General features: G+C 41.9%; 1 protein-coding gene across 1 annotated transcript in view; it reads left to right on the top strand.

The window, feature by feature from the left end:
* The first annotated feature begins 1,081 nt into the window (after nucleotides 1–1,081).
* The window catches only part of PLA2G5 (phospholipase A2 group V), a 63,544-nt gene continuing 38,747 nt past the window's right edge, over nucleotides 1,082–25,878 (top strand). Inside the window, exon 1 of the mRNA XM_054680246.2 lies at nucleotides 1,082–1,403. The gene's annotated coding sequence lies outside the window, so the exon portion shown is untranslated. The remainder of the gene's footprint in view (nucleotides 1,404–25,878) is intronic.

Genomic DNA, 25,878 nt, shown 5'->3' with positions numbered 1-25,878 from the left:
GTTTCAATTTTATTTAATTCTGCTCTGTTCTTTGTTATTTCTTTTCTTCCACTGGGTTTGGGTTGGTTTGTTCTTGTTTCTCTATTTCCTTGAGATGTGACCTTAGGTCTATTTGTGCCCCTTTAGACTTTTTGATGTAGGCATATAATGCTATGAACTTTCCTCTTAACACTGCTTTTGCTGTATCCCAGAGTTTTTGATAGATTGTGTTACTATCATTCAGTTCAAGGAATTTTTAAATTTTCATCTTGATTTCATTGTTGACCCACTGATCATTCACGAGCAGATTATTTAATTTTCATATATTTGCATGGTTTTGAGGGTTTCTTTTGGAATTGATTTCCAATTTTATTCCACTGTGGTCTGAGAGTACTTGATATAATTTTGATTTTCTTAAATTTGTTGAGACTTGTTTTGTGGCCTATCATATGGTCTATCTTGAAGAATGTTCCATATGCTGATGAATATAATGTATATTCCTCAGCTGTTGGGTAGAATGTTCTGTAAATATCTGTTGGTCCATTTGTTCTAGGGTATAGTTTAAGTCCATTGTTTCTTTGTTGACTTTCTGTCTTGATGACCTGTCTAGTGCTTTCAATGGAATACTGAAGTCCCCCACTATTATTGTGTTGCTGTCTATCTCATTTCTTAGGTCTAGTAGTAATTGTTTCATAAATTTGTGAGCTCCAGTGTCAGATGGATATATATTTAGGACTGTGATATTTTCCTGTTGGATTAGTCCTTTTATCATTATATAATGTCCCTCTTTTTCCTTTAAACTATTGTTGCTTTAAAGCCTGTTTTGTCCGTGTTAGGTTTTAAGTGCAGGCTTTATGTCCAGCATAAGACCTATAGAGGCAGGAGACCAGCTTAATGTCAGTGCCCGCCCCTGCTTACAGGCTGGGGCCATCTGTAGGCCTGGGCAGGAGGGGTTTGGGGAGACATGGCCTGCTGTCTGGGAAAATATTGATAACATGTTCGCAGGATGAGGCATTTCTGACCCTTGTTGTGGTGGAACGTGGTGTTCCTTGTACTTTCTCCCAGCAGAATATGATAAGAGGCAGGCTATTTCTCATGGCCTGAATCCCTGTGGAATATTTCACTTTAAGCAAGGTCTGTGAAATGGCGGGGGACTTACAAAATGGTGCAGATTGGACTTTCTTGCCTTCTACTTTAATATAAAAGAAAGAGGGGCGTTGTTGATTATCTGGCTGTTTCCTGTCGAATTACGGGCACTGTAACCAGGGTTTGGATTTTGAAGTAGTGGGTGTTCGACTTTAGAGTTGTTTTCCTGGAAGCGCTGATACTGGACTTAGTGGAGGAGAACGATGGTATCAATGTGTTTCTGGATGACTGCCTGGACAAGGGAGTTCAGCTTTTGGGAGATTGACTGGGCTATGAAGGTGAGTATATATGGGCCAATTGTTAGCTAAGAGGAGGAAGATTAAGGGCCCTGAGAAAGGGGTAACCTGCTATCACGGCTCTGAGTGCAGCAGGGATGTTTAGTCTGAAACAAGAAAGGTTCCCTCATACCCCTTGCAGGGTGTGCCATCGGGTTGCGGCTGCTTCTTCAGTGCCCTGCTGCTCAAACCTCTAGGGGAGCATACAGATGGGCAGGCTGTGGGGCTCTGACCCCACGACAGTGTCTAGGGATGAGTGTTTACAGCTGAGGCCCCAGTGGGCGTGTGTTAGTGTGCTCTTTTAGTTTAGCCATTTATAGGCGACTTGTGTTAACCAGCTCAATTAGACTCTTTACCTTGTTGCAAGGACAGAGGGCTTTCTGTATCCTGTGATCCTTGGATCACACATGGGCTTGGAAAATGAATGCAAGGTTTTACTGAGTGGAAGTAGCTCTCAGCAGATGTGGAAACCAGAAGGGAGATGGTTTTCCCCTGGTTCAGGCCGCTTGGCACCCTGGGCTCTCCTCTGACTGCCCCCACCAAACTCCATGTAGTTCTGCTGTTTCGGTGGCCTGCCAGCATGCTAAGCCTGTTGGTGCATTCCTCTCAACGTCCAGCCACCCGTGTGTTCCTCCGCTGATACGTTCCTCCGCTGATACATTCCTCCGCTGATACGTCCCTCCCCTGACATGTTCCTCCGCTGACGTGTTCCTCCGTGGATATGTTCCTCCGCTGATATGCTCCTCTCAAGGTCCAGCTGCCTGTGTGTTCTTCCGCTGATCTGCTCCTCTTGATGTGCAGCCGCTGTGTGTCTGCCTGCTAGCGTCCCGGGTTTTTATAGGCACAAGATGGGGGCATGGCAGGCGAGGGTGGTCTTGGGAAATGCAACATTTGGGCGGGAAATGCAACATTTGGGCAGCAAATGCCTGTCCTCACCTAGGTTTATGGGAGTGGAGCCCTACCAGGGACCATGCCTTCCTCTACCCAGCACGTCCCTTCTCCCCTTCCATATCATTTAAAGGGACCACACTCTTCCCTTCCCAGCACTTACGTATCAGTCCTGCGAACAGGGGATGATGTGTATAGTTAGTCTGGTGTGTGCGGAGGAGGAGGAAATAGAGATTAGGAAAGCAACCTGAATAGTTTGGTTGTTAGGCAAAATGTTAATGTCTGGAGATTGAAACACCAGTGTGTATGTTCCTGACCAACTTGCCTGCAGGCAAAGATAAGAGTTTGTGCTACACAGAAAGAAAACAATAGGGGTGGGCAGACAAAAGTTGTAGGTTATGGTGGCCAGCCATGAGAAGGTGGGGGTTGAATCCTGGATAAAGTTTTTGTTCCAACTTTTTGTTTTTCCAAGTTGAATAGTTGTTGAAGGGGGCCAGCCCCTCTACACCTGTGGCTATTTCTCGTCAGGTGGGATGAGAGACCGAGAAAAGAAATAAGACACAGAGAAAAAGTATAGAGAGAGAAGAGTGGACCCAGGGGACCAGCGCTCAGCATACGAAGGACCAGCGCTGGCACTGGTCTCTGAGTTCCCTCAGTATTTATTGATCACTATCTCTACTATCTCGGTGAGGGGGATGTGGCAGGACTATAGGGTAATGGTGGAGAGAGGGTCAGCAGGGAAACATGTGAGCAAAGGTCTCTGTGTCATAAATAAGGTTAAGGAAAGGAGCTGTGCCTTGATGTGAGAGTAGGCCAGATTTATGTTTGACTTTACACAAGCATCTCAGTGCGGTAAAGAGCAGTATTGCCACCAGCATGTCTCACCTCCAGCCATAAGGCGGTTTTCTCTTATCTCAGTAAATATAATGTATGATCGAGTTTTACACCGAGACATTCCATTCCCAGGGATGAGCAGGAGACAGATGCCTTCCTCTTATCTCAATTGTAAAGAGGCCTTCCTCTTTCACGAATCCTCCTCAGCACAGGCCCTTTATGGGTGCCGGGCTGGGGGATGGTCAGGTCTTTCCCTTCCCATAAGGCCATAGCTCAGGCTGTCTCAGTGGGGAGAAACCTTGGACAATACCCAGGCTTTCTTGGGCAGAGGTCCCTGCGGCCTTCTGCAGTGCACTGTGTCCCTGGGTACTCGAGACTAGAGAATGGTGATGACTTTTACCAAGCATACTGCCTGCAAACACATTTTTAACAAAGCACATCCTGCACAGCCCTAAATCCATTAAACCTTGAGTCAACACAGCACATGTTTCTGTGAGCACAGGGTTGGGGCTAAAGTTACAGATTAACAGCATCTCAAGGCAGAATAATTTTTCTTAGTAGAAAACAAAATGGAGTTTCTTATGTCTTCTTTCTACATAGACACAGTAACAGTCTGATCTCTCTTTCTTTCCCCGACAGTTGTTAGTAAGGATATCCCCTGTGAAGGCTTGTTGGTCAGGGAGGAGATGAAGGCTGTTTGGTTTTGGAGAGACAGAGAGAGGGAGAGAGAGAAATGGGTTTTTGTAATTAATAGCCATTGTGGTTCTGATAGGGCTGAAGGATATAGGTTGCAGTCGAGAGAATGGATTGGCCGACTAGGTGAGATGTAGGTTTATTTTGGACCGGGTTCATGTGGTTAGATTAACAGGAAGGGCTGTGAACAGCTGGATTTGTGTGGACAAATCTAACAGTTGGAAGAAAGAGGGGAGCGTGACTGATTTAAGAGGTAATGTGTGAAGTTGACAAAGGGGGCCCTACTGCCAGAGGCTGGGGGTGGGGACTTAGAGTATCTCACAAAGAAGACAAAAGGAGATTTGAGTGGGAGTGAAATTTTGGAAGATACCCTGCAGCCATAGCTCCTGGATTAGTGTAGGAAATAGGAGTGGTCTATCCAGGGACGTGGGGAAGGAATACCAGGAAAGATCTGAAACAATGTACCAGATAAAAGATTTGAAATTGGAGGAAGAGAGTGTTACGGACCAGGGCCTTCTGGATTGGCAACTTCTGGCATTTTTGTTAAGTGCCGCTAGGTTAGTCCTGTAAGAAAGGAAGAATTTTGGGGTGGGGGGGGTGGGGAGGGAATTTCTGGATGTAAAATTGGTGCTCTTTTTAGTTTGGAATGGTGTATCCCGTGTGGAAAGGATGTTAGCTTTCCCGATGTGGGAGTAATTAGAATAACCTGGTGAGCACCCATCCACTTAGATTGGAGAAGGGAGGAGGAGAAGTCTGTGATCCAGACCCAGTCCACTTGTTGTAGGGACAGGGAGGTGTGTTTTGATGATGGACCTTTAGGCTGGGGCAAGTAAGTGTTTGTGTACTGTCTTATTAGATGTTGAGTGAGGTGTCATGCAGGCCAACTACCCAGTATAGAAGGGGGAGGAGAAACAGGGAGATTCTGGAGGATAAAGGGGCATTGTACATGAGTTTAAATAGGCTTAGGCTGAGGGGATTTTAGGGCATGGCTCATAAACCCATGAGGGCCAATGGGAGAAGTGAAGTTCAGGCCATCTTAACCTCTAGGGACTGTTTGGTTACTTGTTGTTTTAAAAGGGCAATGGCCTGCTTAATTTTACCTGAAGATTGGTGGTGATAAGGAATATGGAATGCCCATTTAATGTTTAGAGTCTTCGCTAGCTGTTGATTAACCTGTGAAACAAATGCTTGCCTGTTGTCTGACTGGATAGAAGAGGGGAGTCCAAATGGGAGGATAATGCAGGTAATACAGAGAATAGAAGTGACAGTGTGTGTGTGGTTTTTTTTTTTGATGGTGGTAGGAAAAGTTTCTGTCCATCCAGAGAATGTATCTATTATTGTCAGAAGGTACTGGATTTGTTTTACGGGGGGTCATGTGAGTGAAGTTGATTTGCCAGTCAGTCTTGCCCTGGCAGGTGTCTTCAGGCCTGGTGTGTGGGGAAAGGAGGTGGTTTGATAGCTCCCTGAGGGGAAGTTTGAGTGCAAAGGGAACATGCCTTAGTAATATCTTTGAGATTGGCAGTCATGGCAGGAGAATGTGAATAAGAGTTGGCATAGGGGGCGGTAACCAGTATGAAAATGGTTGTGTACATATGAAAGTACAGAAGGTTCCTGGAACTTGGGCAAGACAATTTTATTACTGAGGTAAAACCATCCTCCTTCCTGAACAGCATCAGCCTGGATGAGTGAGGTTTGTTCTTCCTGGGTATATACAGGATGTATGTTGGGAAAAATGGGCAGTAATGATGGGGTTTTAAGGGGTGCCTGCCAGGCTGCTGAATTTGCTAAGAAGTTTTCATTGGTTTTGGCATTTGTAGCCTTTTGGTGTTCCTTGCAATAGATAATGGTGGCCTTTAGTGGTGGTTCAGCTACCTCCAGCAGTTTGTGTATGAGTTTGCCATTTCCTATGGGGATTCCTTTTGTAGTTAGAAAACCCCTTTTCTGCCAGATTAAGACCTGAGAGTGTAGGATATGGTATGCTTATTTGGAATTGGTGTAAATTGGTTAACCCTTTCCTTTTTCCTTTTGCTAGGATGGGCAACTAACTCCTCTTGTTGACAGGTAGTTCTGCCTGTTGAGAGGTAGTATGGGGCTGGAGAGCATTGGATTCTAGGAGTTTGTTTTTGGCAATGATGACATAGCCAGCTGCTGGACATGGCTCCCTAAAAGAGCTTCCGTTAATGAACCACGTAGGTGTTCCCTGCAAAAGGGCTTGCAAAATGTGTTGGAAGTGGGAGGAGAGGGAGTCTAAGAGGTCCAGGCAGGAGTGAGAGAGCTCATGTGTTTACAGGGAGGAGGGTGGCCAGGTTAAGAGCTTTAATCTCTGGAGGGTGACTAGAGGGTTACCTATGAATAAGACATATACCTGCTATAAGCAAGATGACAGGAGGGATAGAAGGGATTGATGGCTTATGAGGTCCTGTAGGTTATGGGAAGATGCAATTGTAATGTGTTGGTTAGAGAGTGAGTTTCTGTGCCTCTGGGGCCAGCAATGTGGCCACACCCAATATTTTTAGGCAGAGTTGCCAGCCTTGGATGACAGAGTCCAGTTGTTTTGAGAGGTATGCAATAGTTTGTGGGGTGTTGCTGTATGTTTGGCAGAGTAGTCCAAGAGCAAGGCCTTGGTTAGAATGTACATACAGAGTAAAGGGCTTGGTGGGGTTGGGCAGTCCCAGTGCTGGGGTCATTAAAAGGACTTTTTTTTTTTTTAAAGTTTTTAAAGTGGTAGTTGATGGGGCAAGCTGAGTTCAGGGGTTCTAGGATGGGCCTTGTGAGATACTTCCGGCTGTGAATTCATGTAGAGGAGCTTGGCCAGCAAGCTAAAGTCGGGAATTCCCAGTCGGAAGTATCCCACAAGGCCCAAGAAGGAGAGGAAGCCCTTCTTTATGAAGGGAAGGGACATGTCCCTTATTAGCTCCTTTGGTTGATTTGGGACGGCCAAAGAATTAGGGGTTAGAATAATCCCAAGGTAAGTGACCTGGGTTTGGGCTACCTGAGCCTTTGTGGGTGAGACCTGATATCCTCAACTATGGAGGAATTTTAAAAGCTGAGTGGTGTGTTGGACAGGTTAAAGGAGGGGCTACAGAGAAGGAGGTTATTGATGTATTGGAGGAGGGTGTTAGGAGCAAGGGGAAGTTCAGCTAGGTCCTTGGTGAAGGCCTGTTCAAATAGGAGGAGGCTATTCTGGAACCCCTGTGGAAGTCCATATTAGTTGGGTGGATGTGTGAGTATCAGGATCTGACCAAGTGAAAGTAAAAAGACTTTGGGAAGCCAGATCCAAGGGAATAGTAAAAAAGGCATTCTTTGGATCCAATACAGAAAAGTGTATGGTAGATAGGGGAATATGGGAGACTAGAGTATGTGGGTTGGGGACCACTGGATGGATTGGAACAACTGCCTGGTTGTTAACTCAGAGATCCTGGACCAAGAAGTAAGACTCATCTGGTTTTTTTGACAGCCAGGATAGGAGTGTTGTGGGGAGAATTGACAGACTTGAGAACTTGAGCTTGTAAAAGTTTACAGATACTAGGTTTGAGGCCCCTGAGGCTGGCTGGGTTAAGGGGATATTGAGACTGATGAAGGGAAATGGAGGGGTTTTGGAGAGTTATTTTGACTGGGATGTGATGTTTGGCTATTGTGAGTCTAGAAACGTTCCAAACTTCAGGATCAACAGAAAGTAACAAGGTGGATAGTGAGGAAAGGCTGGAGCAGCAAGCATTCTGAGTGCATCCCCTAAGAAGGCAGGCCATGGTCACCTGGTGACTGGGAAGACCTCTCACCCAGTGCTGGGATTTTCTGGTGAATTGGAAGAAATAGGGATCTGGAAAGGAGGAAAAAGGAGAGTCACCCACTAATTGGAGACAGGTGTTGGATGTGATGAGAATGAGGGAAGGGGGCTGGGAACAGGGAGTCCACTCAGGATCTGGAAGCAGGTCCGGTTCTAGTTTTTTCTGCTTGCTGCTTTCCAGATTGCAAGAGAAGACTTACCCATTTAGAACCCAATCCCCATTCCAGGTTTTGGCACCCAAAATGTTAGATTTTGAAGAGAAGGTAAGGGTTAAAGAAAGACACAGAAAGAGAGGGAGAGAGGGCAGCTTAACAGCAAATCCAGGCTTTATGTCCAGCATAAGACCTATAGAGATGGGAGACCAACTTAATCCAAGTTCCCACCACTACTTACAGGCTGGGGCAATTGATAGGCCTGGGTGGGAGGGGAGTTGCGGGGCATGGCCTGTTGCCTGGGAAAATGTTGATAACGTGTTCCCAGGATGAGAGTTTTGGCCCTTTTCCGGCAGAATGTGGTGTTCCTTGCATTTTCTCCCAGCAGAATATAAGAGACAGGCTATTTCTCACAGCCTGAACCTCTTTGGAATGTTTCACTTTGACGAAGGTCTGCAAAATAGTGGGCATCTTAAAAAATGGTGCAGTTTGGGCTAACAATCTGATATAAGAATAGCTATTCCTGCTTGCTTTTGGTGTCCATCTTCATGGAATATCTTTTTCCACCCCCATACCTTAAGTTTAAGTGAGTCCTTATGTGTTAGATGAGTTTCTTGAAGACAGCAGATACTTGATTGGTGAATTCTTATCTATTCCGCCATTCTGTATCTTTTAAGTAGAGCATATAGGTCATTTAAACATTCAATGTGAGTATTGAAATGTGAGGTATTATTCAGTTTGTTGTGCTAGATGTTGCCTGAACACCTTGTTTTTATTTTGTTTTTTTATTTCATTGTGTTACTGTTTTATAGGTCCTGTGGGATTTATGCTTTAAGAAGGTTCTATTTTGGTGTATTTCAAGGTTTTGTTTGAAGATTTAGAACTCCTCTTTAGTAGTTCTCGTAGTGATGGCTTGGTAGTGGCAAATTCTCTCAGCATTTGTTTGTCTGAAAAGGACTTTATCTTTCTTTCATTTCTGAAGCTTAGTTTTGCTAGATACAAGATTCTTGGTTGATAATTGTTTTGTTTAAAGAGACTAAAGATACAACCCCCATCCCTTCTAGCTTGTAGGGTTTCTGCTGAGAAATCTGCTGTTAATCTGATAGGTTTTCCTTTATAGGTTACCTGATACCTTTGCTTCACAGCCCTTAAGATTATTTCCTTTGTCTTGATTTTAGATAACCTGATAATTATATGTCTAGGTGATGATCTTTTTGTGATGAATTTCCTGGGTGTTCTTTGAGCTTTTTGTATTTGGAAGTCTAGATCTCTAGCAAGGCCAGAAAAATTTTCCTCAATTGTTTCCTCAAATAAGTTTTCCAAACTTTTAGATTTCTTCTTTGGGAACACCAATTATTCATTCTTAGGTTTGGCCATTTAACATAATTTCAAACTTTTTGGAGGCTTTGTTCATTTTTTAAAAATTCTTTTTTCTTTTCTCTTTGTCAGATTGGGTTAATTAGAAAGCCTTGTTTTCAAGCTCTGAAAATATATCTTCTATTGCTTTCTTCTATTCTTGAAACTTTCAAGTGTATTTTGCATTTCTGTAAGTGTGTCTTTTATTTCCTGAAGTTGCAATTGTTTTTTTATTTATGCTTTCTATTTCTCTAGAGACTTCTTTGTCCATATCCTGTATTATTTTTACAATTTCTTTCTTTTTTTTTGTTTGAGACAGAGTTTGCTCTTGTTGCCCAGGCTGGAGTTCAATGGCATGATCTCGACTCACTGCAACCTCTGCCTCCTGGGTTCAAGTGATTTTCCTGCCTCAGCCTCTGGAGTAGCTGGGATTACAGGCCTGTGCCACCACACCTGGCTAATTTTGTATTTTTAGTAGAGACAGGGTTTCTCCATGTTGGTCACGCTGGTCTCGAACTCCCGACCTCAGCTGACCTGCCCACCTCAGCCTCCCAAACTGCTGGGATTACAGGCATGAGCCACCACACCTGGCCTTTTAAAAATTTCTTTAAGTTGGTTTTCACCTTTCTCTGGTGCCTCCTCAAGTAGCTGAATAATTGACCTTCTGAATTCTTTCTCTGGCAATTCAGAGATTTCTTCTTGGTTTGGATTTATTGGTGGTGAGCTAGTGTGATCTTATGGGGGTGTTAAAGAACCTTGCTCTGTCATATTACCAGAATTGATTTTCTGGTTCCTTCTCATTTGAGTAGACTATGTCAGAGGAAAGATCTGGGGTTCAAGGGTTGCTGTTCAGATTCTTTTGTTCCATGGGGTGATCCCTTGATGTGGTGCTCTCCCCCTTCCTTTAGGGATGGGGCTTCCTGACAGCTGAATTACAGTGATCATTATTGTTCTTCTGGGTCTAGCCATCCAGCAGAGCTACTGGGCTCTGGGCTGGTACTGGGGAACGCCTTCAAAGAGTCCTGTGATGTGATCCATCTTCAGGTCTCTCAGCCATGAATACCAGCACCTGCTTCAGTGGAGGTAGCAGGGAAGTGAAGAGGACTCTGTGAGGGTCCTTGGTTGTAGTTTTATTTGGTGTGCTGGTTTTCTTGAATGCTGGTTGTGCTAGCAGTGAAATTGTCACATGGACAGACTCAGGACCTCTAGTTGGCCAGGATGTTACAGGCAGTGGAATTAGCTGTTATTTTCTCCTTTCTTGGAGCAGGGTTGTTCTGTTATGAGTTGCTATAATGGCTTGCATTGGCTGGCCTCCAGCTAGGGGCTGGTGCTTTCAAGAGACCATCAGCTGTGGTAGTATGGGGAAATACAAGTTTGCCCTAAGGTTGCCTAAGTAAGTATTCAGGTTTTTCAGGCAATGGGCGGGATCATAGAGCTCCCAAGAGATTATGTTTTTTGTCTTTGGCTACCAGGGCTGGTAGAGATGGACCATCAGTTGGGAGCAGGGTTAGGCATGTCTGAGCTCAGACTCTTCTTGGGTGGGGCTTGCTGCAATGGCTGTGGGGGATAGGGATGTGGTTCTCAGGCCAATGACATTAGGTTCCCGGGGGGATTATGCATGCTTTTGCTGTGTCATGCAGGTCACCAGGGAAGTAGGGGGAAGCTGGCAGTGACAGGCTTCACCCAGTTCCCATGCAGCCAGCAAGACTAGTCTCATTCCCACTGTGCTCCACCACCAGCACTGAGTTCATATCCAGGCAGCTGGTGAGCAGGGCTGAGATTTTGCCCCAGGTTACAAGACTCCCTGCTGAGAAAGCAAGCAGGGCTTTTAGGCCCTGCCCTTCCCTGACTGCGGTGGATTCTGTGGTCATATCTGCACATCCTGTTCCCTGCCACCACCACCCCCCAAAAAAAATCTGCCCAGGAAAGTTCACAGCTAGTCAAAATTATTATAAGATTTAACTGGAAGTTTCCTTCTCCCTGTGATCTTTCCCCAATTACACTAGCAGCCCTCCCCAAGGACCCCTGTGAGACAAAGTCAGAAATGGCTTTCCTGGGGATCAGGAATGCCCACAGGACTCTTCCTGCTGCTTCTTCTACTTTATATTTTGCTCTGCTCTCTAAATTCATTTCAGCTCTAGGTAAGGTTAAATCCTTCTGTAATCCCAGCACTTTGAGAGGCCAAGGCAGGAGGATTGCTTGAGTCCAGGAGTTTGAGATAACAACATAACAAGACCCCATCTCTACAAGAAACAAATTAACTGGGCATGGTGGTAAATGCCTGTAGTCCCTGATGTTCAGGAGACTGAGGGAGGAGGATCACTTGTGCCCAGGAGTTTGAAGTTGCAGTAGACTATGATTGGACACTGCACTCTGGCATGGGTGACAGATTGAGACCCTGTCTCAAAAAAAGAAAAAAAGGATAAGTAATAATAGTGGGCAACTAAGTGGCCTAGACTGTAGAAGTTTTGGCAGTCACAGCAGTCCTGTAGTTGTTGATGTCCTCAGCGTCAAGGGCTTTTGGAGTCCTCCTATTCTCATTTTCCCCACAATGGGGTAACAGCTGAGGGTATTCCTCTTGGCATCAGATCTGACATTGTCTACACTCAGTTGTGGTGGTGTGGGTTCCAGGTGTAGGTGCTTGGAGAGGCTGTGGGACTGGGTTCCTAAGCTCAGTTAGGGTCTTGTGAACCTATTGTGGCACCTGAGTCTCGAGTTACAGGTTCACTGTCTGTGGATGTAGGTTGTCCATCGAGCAAGAATCTGTGACTGAGGCATTCCCCAGCATCTTGTGACCAGAGGCCTGAGTTGTAGCTGTGATTTTGCTCCAGAGGAGAGGGCTTCTCTGAGAAATTCCTCAATGAAATTGTTTATCTTATCATGAGGGTCAACTATGGCCAAAGCATGGACATTAATGTCTTTTGGAGGGCAGAATCACTGATTCTAGCCTCTGAGCAGTGGAAGGTGTCAATAAACTTGTTTCCTCAGGGTTTCTTCAAGCTTCCAAAAGCAATGTTATATCTGGCCCAGTAATGTTCATAGAGGACAAAACAAGGATTAAATAGACAGGAATTACACTTGGAGAACTATTCCACAATTCAGCTCTACATTGTTGCAAAGAATCAATGTCAGTAAAACTTTACAAATTGCTGCTGAGGAATGGAATAATTAAAAAATACTGGATTTAACACCAACTCTCCTTATTGCAATTTACTTAGTCTGATTCTACTAGCTCTTCTTTTGTTGTAAACATTTCCTATAAATAGGAAATATCATTTGAGAAAGTGAGGGGAAGTGGAGAGAGAGAGAGAGAGAGAAGCCATTTTTTGTGTGCCATGTCTTATAAGAACTTTACATACTCACTGTGTATCTGTGTGTATTCCATTCTGTACAGTTTTTAGGTAGTTCAAGAATTGCAGGCTTTTAATCAGATCACAAAAAGAATAGACCTTAAGCATTAGCTTGGTCAGGTTTCTTAAACTTAGGTTTATAATGTAACCATCTGTAATATATCTCTCATTTGACCCTGTGGGCCATAAACTAAAATTTATATACTAGATATTGTGGAATGCATTCTCACCACCAAACTATTCACAAAGAACCACAATGGACTGGTATGGGTTTTGTTTTGAGTCTTCTTTCTACTCTTGTATTCAAAATATTCTGCCCTTAAAGATTTTGTTTAAAATAGACAACAATATCATTAAACAAACAAACACACAAACAAAAAACTGTCCTTCCTACACTGTTCAATGTGTTCCTTTGTTATTTAGAAAGTTTGTTTTGCTTTACTATACCCTTTGCTATAGTATAGTAAAGCTATACTATATGTCCTTTGCTATACCCAGGCACTGTAATCTTTCACCTGGTTTCTTTAACTTTTGTGAAGGTATTTTTGTACATTGATAGTTGTTCAAGATGATGCAAAGGGATAAGCAATGGAGAGTCCTATTCAGCCATCTTACTTATGTGCATCTCCTCATCATTTTGCTTTTGTTTTTGTTTTAGCACATCCTACTTTCTGACACCACAAAATGCCCCAAATTTATCTTCTGTCTTTCAAAGCCCTGGAATTAGCCACGTGTTTTCTGAGAAGTCATGGTTCTTTTCTTTTTCCTTTTTCTCAAAATGACATTTAGAAACAAATATCTGGGAACTAAGAGTGCTCATTGCTAGTGGGATGTCATTGCTTCAAAGCTGACAAATACACACACACACACACACACACACAAACACTCACACTCATTTACTCAAATGATGAATTCATACTGATAACTCCAATTCCAATCCAAGATATCAACAAGTATTTTGTAAAAGGAAAATAAATCTTGAGGCCCCAAAATCACTAAGCTAAAGGGAAAAGTTAAGATGGGAACTGCTCAGGGCAAACTTGCCTCCCATTCTATTCAAAGTCACCCATCTGCTCACTGAGATAAATGTGTATCTGATTGCATCCTTTGGAGAGGCTAATCAGAAACTCAAAGGAATACAATGATTTGTCTCTTATCTACCTAAGACCTGGAAGCCCCCTACCCACTTCAAGTTGTCCTGCCTTTCTGGACCGAGCCAGTGTTCATCTTACATGTGTTGATTGATGTCTCATGTTTCCCTAAAATGTATAAAAACAAACTGTGCTCTGACTACCTTGGGCACATATCATCAGTACCTCCTGAGTCTGTGTCATGGGTGTGTGTCCTCAACCTTGGCAAAATAAACTTTCTAAATTAACTGAAACCTGTCTCAGATATTCAGCATTTACATTTTAGCAACCACAAAGGGATTCTGAGTGGAGGTACCCCTGATCTTTGACGAATCTCCTATAGGTGCTTGGTATCAGCATAAGCTAAGTTTATGGCCCAAATCAATAGAACAATTTGCTGAGGTCTGGGAGCACCCCCTCCAGAGTGTCACCTATGTCTGTGTGAAGAGACCACCAAACAGACTTTGTGTGAGAAATAAAGCTTTTTAATCACCTGGCTGCAGGCAGGCTGAGTATGAAAAGAGAGTCAGTAAAGGGAGATAGGGGTGGGGCAGTTTTGTAGGATTTGGATAGGTAGTGGAAAATCTATTTTAAGTATTTTAGTTTCCTGACTGTGGGCATGTGAGTAAAGTCAATTTGCCAATCCTGGGCAGGGGCAAATCTCTGAGCTTGATGTCTAGGGAAGGGAGGGGGCCTGAACAATCCCTGGGGAGTAGTAGACTAGCAGATAGAACACTGAGAAGTGATTTCCTTGAGGATAGATTTCCATGATGGAAAGGAAATGAGAGGTTCTAAGAGACAGGCTAGTGGCTTGTAACCTACATGGAAGAGGTTATGAAATGATGACAGAATAGAATGAGCCTGTGAGGCTGGAAGGAGATATTTTCCTTGGTCTAAGAACCATTTGCCTTGTATGGGAAGAGATCGATTGGTGGAAGTTTCAGTGGGGGAGTAGGTGGGAGTGACCAAAGAGAAGGAGAAAAACTGGCAGTGAGGGACAGAAGTTGGAACGCTAGGTGCTTCTTTAGCTACCTTATCAGCATAAGCATTGGCCTCAGCAATGGGATCTGATGTCTTTTGATGGCCCTTGCAGTGAATGACTCCAGCTTCCTTTGGAAGTAAAGCAGCCTTGAGAAGAGTTTTTATTAAAGAGGCATTAATGATAGAGGATCCTTGCGTAGTGAGGAAACCTCTTTCAACCCATATAACAGCATGGTGGTGTAGGATATAGGAGGCATATTTAGAGTCAGTATAAATATTGATGTGTAGTCCTTTTGCAAGAGTGAGGGCCTGAGTTAAGGCAATGAGTTCGGCTTGCTGAGAGGTAGTGGATGGGGACAGAATGGTAGCCTCAATGATAGATGTGAAAGATACTATAGCATAACCTGCCTATGCTGGTGAGTGGAGATTAGGCCTGGTGGAACTGCCATTAGTAAACCAAGTGCGATCAGGGTGAGGAACAGGAAAGAAGGAAATATGGGGAAATGGAGTGAATGTCAGGTGGATCAGAGAGATACAGCCGTGGGGGTCAGGTGTGGTATTAGGAATAATGTGGGGGCCAGCCTAAAACAGTAATGTCAAGTTGTTTGGACAGAAAGGCTACAGGGTGCGGTCCCAGCTCTTGTGTAGGAATTTTGACCGCACAGCCCTGCACTTTGTCTGTGTGTAATGAAAAGTGTTGGGATGAGTTAGGGAGATCTAGGGTGGGAGCAGCTTTTAGGGCTGTTTTTAAGGAATGGAAAGAAGAGTGGTGAAAGGATTTAGGATCTATGGGGTCAGCTAGGTTTACTTTTGTGAGTTTATATAATGGTTTAGTCAGGTTGGCAAAACCAGGTATCCAAAGGTGAAAGTACCTGACCATGCCTAGGAAGGAAAGCAGTTGTTACTTTGTAGAAGGGGTTGGGGTTTGGGAGATTAGCCGGACATGATCAGCAGGGAGAGCACATGTGTTTTTATTAAGAATTATGCTGAGATAGGTAATGGATGAGGAAGAAATTTGGGCTTTGGAGGGAGATACGCAATATTCTTTTGAGAATAGATGTTGGAGGAGCAGGAGGGTGTCCTGTTGGGAAGATTTGTAGGAGGGGCTATAAAGTAGAAGGTTGTCAAAATATTCAATAAGGTGAGAAGCAGACGGACGGAAAGAAAGTAAATCATGAGAAAGGGCTCGACTGAAGTAATGGGGGCTGTTCCTGAAGCCTTGCAGCAGTACAGCCTAGGTATGTTGTTGAGACTGATGGGTGTCAGGGTCAGTCCAAGTAAAAGCAAAGAGGGGCTGGGATGAGGGGTGTAGGGGAATAATGGAAAAAGCACCTTTAAGATCAAGAATGGAATAGTGAGTTGTGGAGGGAGGTATTGAGGACAAAAGAGTGTACCAGTTGGGCACCACAGGGTGGATAGGCAAAACAATTTGGTTGATAAGGTGGAGATCCTGAACTTACCTGTAGGACTTGTCCAGTTTTTGGACAGGTAAAATGGGGGAATTGTAAAGAGAATTTATAGGCTTTAGGAGGCCATGCTGTAACAGGCAATTGATAACAGGATTTAATCCTTTTAAAGCCTGCTGTGGGATGGAATATTGGCATTGAGTGGGGTAAGGGTGATTAGGTTTTAATGGGATAGTAATGGGTGTGTGATTGGTTGCCAGGGAGGGAGTAGAGGTGTCCCATATCTGTGGGTTAAGGTAGTGGGATATGAGAGGAAGATGCAAAGGAGGCTTTGGGTTGGGAAGAAGGGTGGCAATGAGCTGTGGCTGTAGTCCAGGAATAGTCAGGGAAGCAGATAATTTGGTTAAAATGTCTCAGCCTAATAAGGGAACAGGGCAGGTGGAGATAACTAAAAAAGAGTGCATAAAAGAATGTTGTCCAAGTTGGCACGAGAGTGGGGGAGTTTTAAGGGATTTTGAAGCTTGGCCGTCAATACCCACAACAGTTATGGGGGCAAGGGAAACAGCCCCTTGAAAAGAAGGTAATGTGGAGAGGGTAGCCCCCATATCAATTAAGCAGGGGACGGACTTACCGTCCACTGTGAGAGTTACCTGAAGCGAGGCATGCGTGATGGTCCAGGGGGCTTCCGAGGTGATTGGGCAGTGTAAGTCTTCAGCCACTAAGCTGAGCAGATCTGGGAAGGAGTCAGTCAGTCAGAGAACTTTGGGCCAGAGCTTTAGGGGCTCTAGGAGTAGCTGCTGGGTGAGCTGGGCAGTCTGATTTCCAGTGGGTCCCTGCACAGATGGGACACTGCTTGGGAGGAATCCTGGGCTGTGAGCATTCCTTGGCCCAGTGGCCAGATTTCTGGCCCTTGAAGCAAGATCCTGATGGAGGAGGTCCTGTAGGAATGCTTGACCACTGCAGCTTAGGCATGTGTGGCTTAGGGATTTTGAAGTTCTTGTGTGCTGGAGGTATGGCTGGGTTTTTTCTCACAGCAGAGGCAAGTAATTGTAACTCAGAAATGCATTACTGTCTAGCTGCCTCCTCTCTATTATTGTACACCTTGAAGGCAAGGATGATTAATTCCTGTTGTGGGGTTTGAGGGCTGGATTCTAATTTTTGAAGTTGTATTTAATGTCTGGAGCAGATTAGGTAATAAAATGCATGTTGAGAATAAGACAGCCTTCTGGTCCCTCTGGGTCCAAGGCTGTAAAGCGTCTAAGGGTTGTTGCCAAACAAGCCATGGACTGGGTTGGGTTTTTATATTTGATGAAAAAGAGCCTAAATGCTAACTGATTTGGGAGAGGTTAGATAAAGAAAAAGGAGCATTAACCTTGACTATGCCTTTAGCTCCAGCCACCTCTTTAAGAGGAAATTGTTGGGCAGGTGGGGGAGGGCTAGTCACGGAATGAAACTGTAAGCCAGACTGGGTGTGAGGAGGGGAGGTGATAGAAGGATTATAGGATGGAGGAGCGGAGGCTGAGGAAGAATTGGAGCCTGATTCAGCCTGGCAGGGAGCGATCTGAGGTGGAGCAGTCTAGGGAGGAGGGGAGAGGTCAGATGGGTCGGTAGAAAAGGAAGCTAGAAAAGACTCAGCAGCGTTTGGGGTTGGGACTGAGGGGACAGAGGGGAGGGAAAGGAGGATTTGGGATGGGTCGCATTGGGAACAGAGACTAGGGTGGGACTGATGTGTAAAAGAATGCCTGGATATCAGGCATCTCAGACCATGTGCCCATTTTACGACAATTATCTAGATCTTGTAGGATGGAGAAATTGAAAGTGCCATTTTCTGGTTATTTGGAACCATTGTTGAGTATGTATTGGGGTCAAGCAGTATTGCAGAAGAAAATAAGGCATTTAGGTTTTAGGTCAGGTGTGAGTTGAAGAGGTTTTAAGTGCTTGAGAACACAGGATAAGGGAGAAACAGGAGGAATGGAGGGTGGAAAGTTGCCCATAGTGAAGGAGGCAAGCCCAGAGAAAAGAGAGGGTAGAGACACGGAGAGAAGTGGTTGGTGGTGGTACTTGCCCCCCTGGGGAGGTGGTGCTTGCTACCAAGGTGAAAGATCAAGGCAGGCATCCCTGCGGTGATCAAACACCTCTGAAATGTGGGTGAATAATCAGGCAGGCATCACCACAGTGATTAAACATGAAGGGAAGACTGTCTTCCCAAGTTCATGACTGGCACTGGAGTTTTGGGTTCATGGATAAAACATATCTCCTCTGTCTCTACCAGAAAAGGAAAGGAACTGAAATTAAGAGAAGGGAGAGATTGAAGGGTGGCACCAAAATTGAAAGGAGAAAGAGGTTGAGGGATAGTGACAGAGGTTGTAGAAGAGAGTAAAAAGAGGCTGCTTACCCGATTTAAAATGTGAGATGTTCCTTGGGCTGGTTGGTCTGAGGACCCAAGGTCATAGGTGGATCTTTCTCATGGAGCAAACAGCAGGAGGACAGGGGATTGATCTCCCAATGGAGGCTCCCCTATCCAAGTCTGAGCACCAAATGTCATGCGTGTCCATGTGCAGGCTGCACCCAGATGAAATAAACAGCTTTATTGCTCACACAAAGCCTGTCTGATGGTTTCTTCACATGGATGCGTGTGACACAGAGAATCTCTGATCTCCCAAAATTTGGTGGAGATCTAAAGTTTATTTTGCTGTACAACTCTACCCACCCCATCCTTTTTTTTTGAGTTTTACTTGCTTCCAACAAGGAAAGCAAGATTTCCTGTTTCCATGATGTTGGAAGGCAGGTAACTCCTTTATGGAATTTGAGCTCACTCCCAGCAGGCAGGATGAGTTTGAGTTTCTTCCTGGTTCTAGGATGGTAGAGGACAGTCTTCAGCCTGAGACCCATCCCTAGGTAAGTAGCTGAATTTGGGTTTTGTCTTATCTAAAGTCTAACAACCAGCTTGTCTTAATTTCTTTTTACCATTAGAGTGCTCAGCGGTCATATTGTTGGGTTTTTTTTGTTGTTGTTTCTTCCAGTCTTTTGCCAATCAGATTTGACCAACTCTACCTGACTTGGTTAAATCCAAGTGAGAATTCCAAATTATGGGTAACAAAGCCTCTCTAATTTGGTTAAAATTCCTTGCAACTGCAAAAGAGGAAAAAACAAACAAACAAAAATCCCCAAAACCATGTGCTTGGTTTCTGTGTTTACTTCCTATCTTAAAAAAAAGTTCTTTTACTTTTTTTCCACCCTATATCTCCTTCCCTCTCTTGCCACCTGCAGCACCAAAAATCTAGAAAAGGCTTTTAATGACTTGAACCCCTTTAAATAATTCAGAACAAAGGCACCAATCACCCCTTTTGGGATGTTCTTCTTTCTTTGTGGAATTTCGAGAGTCATGGGCAGATTCTTCTTAGGTCTAAAGCTCTGTTTTCCTGTATTGAATGAGCTGACCTTTTTGGCTTTGGGGGTACCAGAGATTACTTTGTACTGTGAGAGGATTTTACCTTGGCATGTGTTACGGCAAATGGGAGCTACAAAGTAGGGGTGGCTGAGTACAGTTTACAGAAAGTGGTCTTGGCTGTTGTTTCTTATTTTTTCCTAGGAAGTTGTTTAAGGATCCTAATTCTAGTTTGGAGATACATTCTAAAGGGTCTTCTCTATTTACTTTTTCTCCCAAAATTAATCTTGAATGAGCTTGTCTGTGTGCATTTGGGTGAGAAACAGTTGTTTTCATACGTAAATGACAGACTGAGTTTTCTCAGCTCTGAAGAGAAAGGTCATTTTCCTCCTCCCAGCCAAAAGGTGCCCCTGAGTAACCAGGGGCCTTGTGGGAGTGTCTGGGGGTTTAACCCCCTGTGATTTGCAGCAGCCCTGCAGGGAAATCCTCAACAACAATTAATTTGAAAGAATAACGCTCATCCAGGAAACTCATATAAGGGCTGATTGCCCAGTGTTTTGAGCCCTCTCTGAAGTCCTAGACCTCTGGAGAGAGAAACTGAGACATGTAAGAGGGTGGAAACAACTCAGTGGTGACACACTGTGGAGTCCTGCCCACAAGCAAGCACACATTGATCCACCACACAAAAACCCTAAGCCACAGCTCAGTTCCTCCTTTTAGGAAAAAAAAAAAAGTGGGAAACAAATGATGTAAGAATGAGGAGAAAACAAAGAGAATGACTCCTCTGTGAGCACTCTGTAGGTTTTATGGCATCTCTACTTGCCAGAGTTTATGTAAAATGGAAGTAGTATGGTCTTTGTGCACATTTACATTGAGAAAAAGAGCCCTAAGGTCAACCTGCAAAGTATAGAGTTCATAAGTTCTCTTTTTTTCTCTATTTTATTTTCTGCCTGCTTTAAATCTGCTGTTATTTTTCTATTAAGATAAAAACCACTGTTTGGATCCAACAGGTGTTTTGTTTGCAAGCTGGTGAATTTGTGTTTATCTCATGGCTAAAGTTCTGAAGTAAAAGCTATAGGATCTTTGTGTGTGTGTGTGTGTGTGTGTGTGTGTGTGTGTGTGTGTATGTGTATATATTTAAAAGGCCTTTATAATTTCTATAATTTTATGTTTAATTGGCAATTCAATCCATTTTAATTTTCCTGTAACACACTAGACTTTTTCTCTCTGTACCTAATGATGTAAATTTTACTATTTGATTTTCACCTGATTTGTTTCCTTTGATATGCAAATTTAAGACGACTTAGCTGACAACTGCCTAGGGTTACCAATAATTTATACAGGTTATTGAAACAGGTTTTCAAGAATTTTAAAGTCTGAGAGGGAAAAAAGAGGTTTTTATGACTCTATAAGAGGTACTTCTATTGGCATGCCTAACACATCTATCTATTTATGTGTTGTGTACACAATGTTTCACTACTGAAAATATATAAAAGCTCTAATTAATTGGCTTAAGAAAATAAAAGCTCTTGAATCAAATAGTTTATCAGGAAAAAAGAAAAGAGTAGTCAAATGCTTTTTCAAGTTTAATAACTTAAGTAAAATCTTTAATAAATAAGATAGCCTTAAAATTGTTGGTAAAGTATAATAATATTAGAAATGTCTTAAGAATTTCCAGCATACATTTTTGTTTGTGCTTATGAATCAAGAAATTTTATACATATCCCTACCAAATACTATAAGGCATCAAAATTTGGAATAGGGGTTACAAAACTCTAAACCAAGCCCCAATCAGAATGATCTTTGCTTGTGTAATTTCTAATAAATAAGACATTGATATTTGTTTAATGAAACTAGCTACATCTTGAATTTAGTAAGATTACCGTAACTTCTACTCTTGTGGCTTTAGGCAGTCTGGTCCACAGACAGTAGGGTTTGTTTTGGGAAAGGACTGTTATCATCTTTATTTCAAAGCTAAACTATAAACTAAGTTCCTCCAAAAGTTAGTTTGGCCTATGCCCAGGTATGAACAAGAACAGCTTGGAGGTTTAAAAGCAAGATAGAGTCAGTTAGGTCAGATCTTCTTCACTGTGTCTGTTATAATTTCGCAGTGGTGGTTCCATAAGTTTAAATGATGACTATGACAGTTTTCATAAACAATCTAGGCAAATGATTAAAATAAAATAATTAGGTAAGTGTAATGGACTAAATACTTGTAGACAAATGTCACAATTTAGAATCTAAAGTTATATTAAATTAAGTAATAGATATTTCATTATTTGGGTATTTTCCAATAAAAATATATTTGTAGGAAGACATTCTTTCTAAAAAAGTTGTGTTCTTTTTTAAAATGTTGAACAATTTTTGTCAAATTCAAAGCTTATTTAAAGGTTATATATAAAACAAAGTAAAAGGAACAAGGAAATAAGAGAGGTTTAAAGAAAGTTATAAAAATAAAGAGGGTTTTTTCTGGTAAGAAAACTTAAAGATACATAATTTTATATGAGAAAGAATCTTGTATGGTAAATTTAGTCCTAGAATAAAATGACTGGTTATTTAAGAAAGAGGGATGTTCAGGACAAACCAGAAAGTCCAGGCATATCATGAATGGTCTGTGTAAGTCACAATAAGAGGATTTATTTTAAAAAGCTTTTACACGATCAAGTTGTCTATAATTAAAGGAACATTATAATCTTCTTTCTAGAGACTGAGCTTGATGTAAAAAACTTATACACTAAATAATTGGTTAGAACAATGAAATTTTCTTAAGGAATTGATTTATTCTTAATAAATTATAAGAGCTTTTAATTTTTTTTAACCCTGATATGATTTGGCTCTGTGTCCCCACCCAAATCTCACCTTGAATTGTAGTGATCCCCACGTATCATGGGAAGGACACAGTGGGAGGTTATTGAATCATGAGGGTGGGTTTTTCCCATGCTGTTCTCATGATAGTGAATAAGACTCACAAAACCTGATGGTTTTATAAAGGGGAGTTCCCCTGCACATGTTATGTGCTCTTGCCTGCTGCCATGTCCCTTTGCTCTTCCTTGGTCTTCTGCCATGATTGTGAGGCCTCCCCAGCCATATGGAACTGTGAGTCCATTAAACCTCTTTCCTTTATAAATTACCCAGTCTCAGGTATGTCTTTATTGCCAGCATGAGAACAGATGAATACAAACCCAAAGTTCAACTTTTATTACATCTCACCATTTTTGGTTTTCTCTCTCCTTTTAAAGGGTGTGAAATAGTAACACTTTCCTTCAACTTATTTTCAGCTCACATAAGTTTTTTCCTCAAGTTTTATTTGTTGTGGCCTAATGCTAACAATGTTTTCTTAAAGGTCTAAAGGAAATGTTTTCTTCCAACATAATATCCTGTGAAGTGCAGAAGGTCTTTTCTTTTGCCTTTTGGTAACTGGCCTAATAGATTTTAAGGTTTATTGAAACAATTCCTATGTATTATTATTAAGTTTTGGTTTGCTTAGGAAAAGACAGATAAAATTTTTTAAAATTAAGGTTATTATATTCATGTATCTTTCTGTATGTGCTTTTAAGTATTTGTGACATTGAGTTACAGGGCTTTGACTCCTGGGTCTAAAAAGGACACCAAGTCCTGCTAGATCTTAAACACTGTCAGTAATGAAAGCCTCATCTTCAGGCCCAGTAGAAGACGCCAATAAAAATAAACTGCATTCTTAGACACAGGGCTAGAAATTAAAGCTAATCAACTCCTCAAGGCCCAGAGACTATCATGGAAGAGGTGGGCATGTGAGATTGTAAGGGCCAATTTTGAGAGATAAAATAAGTTCAGTTTCTCTATAAGTTAATCATTAATGTCAAAGGCACACTGATGCAAGACCAGCATATGGGACCCTGTGTCAGACTAACAAGAGCTTCTTGAAGCATTAACCAACTTTTTAATAAAGGTTATAGAAGGCTTATGGAAATTTTATGGTCAAGATTAAAACTTTATAGATTGTTTGTAAAATTTTGAAAAACAAATTTAATTGGCTTCATGCTGTTTTATTAGGGTTTATAGTTTGGAAAATGAAGTCTCCTTTCTCAAATAATAAAGGTTTTTGACTTTTTTTGGGGAAATACTTGAGTTATCACTTTGGTTAAATGAATGACTTATTTTACAATGACTTCTGATATCAAGTGTTTTAAAGCTTTGATATTTTACAAACTTTCCAAAATCAAATGATAAATTCTGTCTTTTTCTGACCTAATTAATTCTTTAAGATATTAGATTCCCTGAAGTCCAAAAATGACATAATTTTGCTTATTTGTATAAAAACTATACAGGAAATATTGTTAAATATGAAATTGTGTTTGGTTTTCTTTGGGTTATGTTTATATAAATATGTTATTGGTATGTGTTCTGAAATCATGGGAAACTTCTATAATTCTGATTGACTTAGTGTACATTATCTATAGTAATTATGTTATGTTAATTAGTTATGATCATTTAAAATAGTTATGTTAAATTATTGTGTGCCACAGAGGTAATAAATTCCCTTGTCAATTGTGTCTTTGACTATGGCTGCCCTGAAACTTTTTGTCATCCACAGACAATTGTCTTGTTTAGGTCCTCTTTAGAAGATGCTATTATAATCAGTTATGAAACTCTAACAGGTGCTCTTAAATACAAGTTTCTGATAACTTTGGAGATTGTGACATCAGAATAGAAGAAAAACTGTCATGACTCATGGAGAACTGAAATGTTCATGAATATGAAGCAGAACAGGAATTAACTACACAGACTGAACTAATAGAAGACTGAAGTAATCTTTTTGACTTTTTGCTTAAAATGTTGCTGATCCTTTGTTTTTTCAGAGTCAAGGACAATTTTCTTTTGAGCTATTAACAGCTTTTAACAATTTAGTATACTCCTATGGAACAAAATTTAGAACATATTTGTTTATCTCCACCTGATTTCTCCAGAATTTGGAAACTATTTGTGGGTATTCATAACTTATGGCAATACAGTTAATTGCGTAAGTGCAGTAAGAATCTGTTTTCATTTATAATAGGACACAATTGGAGAAACTGGTTATTTTGCCAAGGCTTTGACTGGAATGGCATGCTTTCCTTTAAGGAATCAAACTTGAGTTATGGAGCCAATAAAAGCCCCTTGGGAAAACTGGCCTCATACCTAGTCTATACAGTCCCTGTACAGGGTTCCTGACCTGAGGTAAGTAAAGAATGACAGTTTCTGACAGGCCCAGGAGCCCCAAGTTTATCTTGGAACCTCAAGGGGAGAGGAATTCACCCAATTCAAGTATTTGATGGTAAAAATCTATGGCTGGGCTTGGCTTTAACAAAGTTTAATCTGAGATTCCTTCTATGGAACAAAGTTCCATCAAAGCCAATTTAAAAGCCTATGTAAAAAATAATTATTCTTGCTGCTGCACTGTGTACAAATAATCAGTCCAAGTATAATAAAGCAAATCAGTCCTACCATGATTTTTCTTTATTAAAAATGGGAAACTGCCGAGATCGCGCCACTGCACTCCAGCCTGGGCGGCAGAGCGAGACTCCGTCTCAAAAAAAAAAAAAAAAAAAAAAGGGAAACTGGAGAATGAAAAATTATGTTTCAAAAAATATAGTACACCTGTTTTTAGCTTGGATTGAATTCTAATTTTTCTTGGCTACAAGTCTTTCAAATAATGTTTTCCATTTTTTTCCTTCTTTATTCCTCCATTTTTCCTAATTTGGAGTCACTGAAAACTAAGCTGTGCTTTTGTAAAGCTCTGTGAACTGAAGATAGACAATTCAAACTTCAGAAGAAAATAACAGCAAATTATTTACATACATAAGCCACTTTCATACCTGATGCATGGACCTCAGAGTAATGTGGCCTATCTTGATTTTCCAGGATTGTTCTTTCATTTGTTGTTGTTTTTCTCCCTTCCTCCCTGTATTTTCTCTTCAGAGGACATGAGACTTCACAACCTGCAAAAAATACAAAGTTATTTTGTAATAACTTTGGACCTACTCATCCAGGAATCCATGAGTAATCAGACAAAACCTGAGACTAGAGACTCATTTTCTTCTAAAATTCTTTCTCCAAACTATTTTTAAAAAGAAAAGGGGGAAATGTGAAAGGAAAGTAAATCTTGTGGCCCCCAAATCACTAAGCTAAAGGGAAAAGTCAAGCTTGGAACGGCTCAGGGCAAATTTGCCTCCCATTCTATTCAAAGTCACCCCCTGCCCACTAAGATAAATGCATATCTGATTGCCTCCTTTAGAGAGGCTAATCCGAAACTCAAAAGAATGCCACCATCTGTCTGTTATCTACCTATGACCTGGAAGCCCCCTCCCCACTTCAAATTGTCCTGCCTTTTCTTCGAGTAGTCCCACCCTTCTGGACCAAATCAATGTTCATCTTACCTATGTTGATTGATGTCTTATGTCTCCCTAAAATGTATAAAACCAAACTGTGCTCTGACCACCTTGGCCTGATGTCATCAGGGCCTCCTGAGGCTGTGTTGTGGATGTGTGTCATCAA

This window comes from Pan troglodytes, chromosome 1 (genome assembly GCF_028858775.2).
Source record: "Pan troglodytes isolate AG18354 chromosome 1, NHGRI_mPanTro3-v2.0_pri, whole genome shotgun sequence".
Classification (NCBI taxonomy): Eukaryota; Metazoa; Chordata; class Mammalia; order Primates; family Hominidae; genus Pan; species Pan troglodytes.
This window is presented reverse-complemented; position numbering and strand designations above follow the sequence as displayed.